At 47.7% G+C, this 5,171-nt stretch overlaps 1 pseudogene; it reads right to left on the reverse strand.

The window, feature by feature from the left end:
* Window positions 1–3,689: 3,689 nt before the first annotated feature.
* Window positions 3,690–4,494, reverse strand: LOC142449042 (RNA-binding protein Musashi homolog 2-like; annotated as a pseudogene).
* Window positions 4,495–5,171: the final 677 nt, after the last annotated feature.

The following is a 5,171-nucleotide window of genomic DNA, read 5'->3' on the forward strand; positions in this document are numbered from 1 at the left end:
CACCCCTTGCCTCCAATTGTTTTCCACCCCAAAGGCCCCGGTCTTTAACTTGCATCTTAAAACGTGACAATTCAGCAGAACATGACAGAAATCGTCGGTTTTCTTTGGAGCAGCGGCTCACTTTGTTTGGTGCCGGGAAGAGCTGCCCCAAAGCCAGTATCACCAGCTCGGAGCGCGCCTCTTCGTGGTGCTTTGACGTCGAAAGGATGGAAGCTCGTGAACAGGCCGTCAGTCGTTCAGTGACCAGCTTCATTCACAAGGACCTTCTCGTGAAGACCATCTTCACTAGCAGAAGTCCCGAGCCTATTTCCCGATTTCTCCTGCCGGACACGAACAAGACGTACGCTCGGGGCTGAGATGCAGTGCAAACATGTCTTTTCACTGTTTTCTGTGGCCCTTCTGGGTGACATCAGAGTCCTTTCCACGGCGTTGGTGCCAAAGTGCCCGCCAGTTTGGCACACCTTTGTTTTTATATTGTCATCAGCGCCAGTGTCGCTGCCTTGAAAGTGGCAGGTGGCCTTTTACGTGCGGGATTGCCATCATTACGAAAACAGTTGTGGACACCCTTAAGGAGTCCCAAACATACTCTCCTGGGTGCCATGCGCTGTTCAGACAACAGCTGGCTCAGAGCATCTCTGGTCAGAGCTGTGGACGGCCCCGCTCTTTAGAGGCACCTGCCTCCTCTGAGTGTGCTAACCCGGAAGCCCGCTTTTCATTCGCTTGCTTACTCTGGACTCTGTCTTATTAGAACAGGGGATGTGCTGCATAGCCACTCAACTACCATATATACTCGAGTATAGCCACCCCGAATACCAGCCGAGGCACCTAATGTTACCACAAAGACTGCATTTAAAATGTGCTGAAACACTCAGCTTATATACGAGTGTACATGGTATCTTCTTCCAAGTGAAAGAAGTGTGGTAACAGCAGGAAAGACATTTATGAAATCAGCACTTCCAGACTGAGATGAAATTGTTAATTCCCTCTCATAACCAGCGGGTTCATAAACTTGCTAAGATTCGATAAATATGCTAATGATAGACTGCTATCATGTTTCAAGATGTATTTATTTGGGAACTAACATATTAAATGAAAGATTATGGTAGGTATTGTTTAACATGTTCCATCATAGTGAAACTCGGCCCCCTGCTGTTGGGTCGACTCAGTGGACCTCCAGGGTAGAGTAACACTGTTCTGTGGGTTTCTGAGGCTGTAACTCTTTGTGGGAGTAGAAGGTCTCATCTTTCTTCCCTGGGGTAGCTGGTGGTTTTGAAATACTGGCCTGTGCTTAGCAACCCAGTGTGGAAGGCACCATGCCACCAGTGCTCCCCCACCAGCGTTTCCTATCAACGGTCATCAGATTCTGATCTGACTTAGGTTTTCTGAGGGGGTGTGTGGGTGGACTCATTCATAGCAGGAAGTCAGGTCATGTCTGTCCTTTTTGTGATGTTTGCAAATTGTTGCTAATCTTTGCCAAGATCCAATAGTTTATTGTGAGTTTGAAAAATGGTGACATTTACATTCTAATTCTAACTTCCTTTTTAATGGGTATATTATTCTAAAGAGGAATTTGTATCCACTATGGGAAATCTAGTTAGTACAGAAAAGGCCGGCCTCACTTTGTCTCCTCTCTTCCACATCGTGAGTTGGTCCATTAGGGTAGAGAGCAAGTCTGTTCAGGATGAGAACATCCTGTTGGTCTCTGTATCGCCTTTCTTTGATGCACCCGGTTAAATTGCACTGGTTTTCAAATGTAAGTACATCCAAAGGAAGCTATTAATTGGAAAGTTCTTTTGTTATATTCTGAAAGTAGTTTAATTCGTTTCAAATAAGAAATCATAACAGAAACCTCTTGGCATTATTAAAGGAATTAGAATGCTTTTGAATTGAAACAAGACTTTTCTTGCTTTTTAGACAGTGTATTCCTTGGACATAATTACGTAATGATCCTTCTAGGGCTCTCACATGATATTCTGAGAGCAGATTTGGAAATTAGTTGGGCACTCCAAGATATGTTTCCCTGGAGGTGCTTCTAATGTCAAAAGTAGGTGAAAATCTGATACAGATTTGTCACTGGTATTTCATGGGTTACACAGTTTATTTGTCGGTTTCCTTCCAGTTGTCAGTTCACAGTGTTGACAAGAAAAGCGAGTGATAGAATACAAAATGACCTTCCCTTTGCATGTGCATTGTGTGTGTGTGTGGGGGGGGAGTTGGGGAAGGAGTGAGTAGGTGAGGTCAGTTACTTGGCATGGCGGCTGGCGGGGCAGATGGGCCTGAAGAGGCTCTTGATCTAATTGGCGTGAGGATGAGCCCAGCAGGGAAAGCTGCCAGCGCACTTTCACCCGTTTCCTGCTAATGTGCTGGGGCTTAGAAACAGGTCCTTCTACATCAGGACAGACCTGTTTAGGCTGCTCCGCCCTCTCACAATTTGCGTGGTTCCTGAGTCTACAATACTCAGTGCCCAGACAATAAAGATCGTGTATCTGTGTGCCTTCGGGAAAGCCCTTCTGGGACCTGGTTAAGACTGCTGTTGGTGACAGGCCGTAGGGCTCTCTGCAATACTGACTTACTCAACCCACCACTCCTTTGTGGATTTCAGAACGGCCTCTATCCTCAGTAACACACTTTAATTTTTGATGCGCATATTGAGAAGCCGACCATCATGATCTGTTAGATTTCTTCTCCGAAGTTTCTTATAAAGTGATTTTGAGTTGACTTCTGTTGTTCTAGGTCTCTTGCTACCGAGGTTCTAAAAACAACAGACAAAACCCACTACCATCGAGTTGATTCAAACTCATAGTGACTCTAGAAAATACACCAAACTAATAGATGCCGGATAGGACAGGCTGGAACTGCCTCCGATGTTCTGAGACTGTAACTTTTTATGGGAGTGGAAAGCCCCATCTTTCTCCCTAGGGACCCTGTAGGACAGAATATACCAGCCCCTCTGGGCTTCCAAATGGTAAATCCGAGGTAGCAGGAAGCCTCATCTTTCTCTTCTAGAGTGACTGTCGGGTTCAAACCACTGACCTTGCTGTTAGCAACCTCACATGTAACCCACCATGCCACCAGGCTCCTAGAGTGGGTCTCAAACTTGGTAATTAAAGCTACTCATATTTTTGCATATGGAGCTCTAGGGACAGACCATGAATGATGTCAGGCTGCTAATAAAAGTATACATTTCCCCCACCTGATGTTAATTTTGGACATAGTGCTCATGTTACTTCAACAGAATTGGGATGAGCTTATAGCTCATTTATTATTAACTACCATTTATCGGTCCTTTCTTATACTCTAGGTATTAAGCAAATGCTCCTGTTTGATACTTGAAGCAGCCTTGTATTGTCATTTCCATTCGACAAATGCAACGGCCAAGTGTAGGGACAAAGAATCCGGAATCTTATGGTCACTTAGTGGTAAAGTCTGCATCCAGACCCAGGCTAATGGTCAAGTCTCCTGGTGTCTATCAGTTACTAATGTATGACAACTACCATATGATATGAATTCTTTTTTTTATGTACACATTTAAAAGCTGTTGTCTGATTTTATAGCAGATTCGTTAAATGTTGAGATGCGGTCCGCTCCATATCCGAAGGGAGCCATCTCTGGTTGGGGGGTGGTGAGGCTGGTGGGGGGGGGTGGTCTAGGTCTGATGACGTCACGTAAACAAAGGGCTGCTCAGAAACGTCGTCCAGTCTTGCCTGGACATCCAGGTATGCTCTCAGAGTGAGTTAGCAACGCAAGCACCTGCTCAATGGTATCCATTTGTAAAGGCCATTGGCATCAAAGGTCCAGCTATGCAGTGGCCGAAGCCCGAGCCTGGCTGTGGGCTGGCTGCACTTATGTAATTCCCCACTCCGGAGTCCTGGCTGGCAGGGCCATAGAGATGGCAGGCCCTGGGCTGTTGGCTCCCGGGAAGCCTCCGGGCCGTGCCGGCTTGGAGCCTGCCTTTGATTGAGCATTGTAGCTATTCAGGACTGATCTCTCGCCACCTCCACCGCTGCCACGGGTCAGTAATCGTCAGCCGTCAGGAAGCCTGGGAACTGGTAGCCATAGCTGGGAGCAACTCCCAGGTAGCCGCGGCCGTAGGTCACCACGAAGTTGGTGTAGCCCAGCATCCCCATGCCGAGCATGAACGCATCCATGGTGCAGGGCAGGCCCCGGGCCCGGCCTCTTGTCCCAGGTGGGAACATGACTTCCTTCGGCTGAGCTTTCTTACATATTACCATCTTATTATTGATTTCATGGAAATGAATCTCACAGACTTTCCCCACCACATCTTCATTCTCAAAAGTGACGAAGCCAAAACCTCTGTGCGTCCTCTACCTTGTCAAACTGCTCGAAATACTGCTTTCCATCTTCCACCACTGCTCGCAGACAGTCCGCCACGAATGTTTTCTTTGTTCTTGTGACCATCTTGGGTTGTGCTCGGCGGGGAAATGCAACTTTGGGATCAATCGTCTTGGAATCTAACTCCGGGTGGGGCTGACCTAATACCTTATCTCCACTTGCTGGGTCTGCAAATGGGACGAACCCGAAGCCTCTGGAGTGTTTCGTGGTGGGGTCTCGCATGATCATACTTTCTCTAATTTCTCCAAATTTGCTAAAACAGTCTCTAAGACCATCTGGTGAGGTCTGCCAGCTCAGTGAACCCATAAACATTTTACCTCCCACGGCCGGACCCACGGGGATGGTGTGCCTCTGGGCCGATCGGGCGCTGCATGCCAGGGAGCGTACCCTGACTTCTCTGATAGGAATTTTTAATTGCAATATTTCTCTACTTCAGTCTTTTTTTCCCCTTTGGCTTCTGACTTTAATCTGGACAAGCACGTGGCTCGCCTACTTTGGCCAATGCTTCTAAAACTTCCCCACCCCAAGGCCCCCTCTGACAGGAGTTTGCCAGGGGAAGAGGCTGAGTGGTGCCTTGAGAAGTAGCACGCTGCATGCATGACTTGGCCGTGGCATTTCCCATGTGCTCCATTGGATGGAAAACCACCACTGTGTGAACCTGACTCTCCGGAAAGATGTGTTTTATGCCCACGTCTGGGCTGCTGCAGCGTACAACTTCCTTTTAAGAAGCACGTGTCTAGGGCTTCGCACGAAGGCCACGCTCAAACGGGGAGCTCAGGGAATCCACTCCGTGGATACAGTGGTCAGATGGTGAGGAG

This window comes from Tenrec ecaudatus, chromosome 5, assembly GCF_050624435.1.
Source record: "Tenrec ecaudatus isolate mTenEca1 chromosome 5, mTenEca1.hap1, whole genome shotgun sequence".
NCBI lineage: Eukaryota > Metazoa > Chordata > Mammalia > Afrosoricida > Tenrecidae > Tenrec > Tenrec ecaudatus.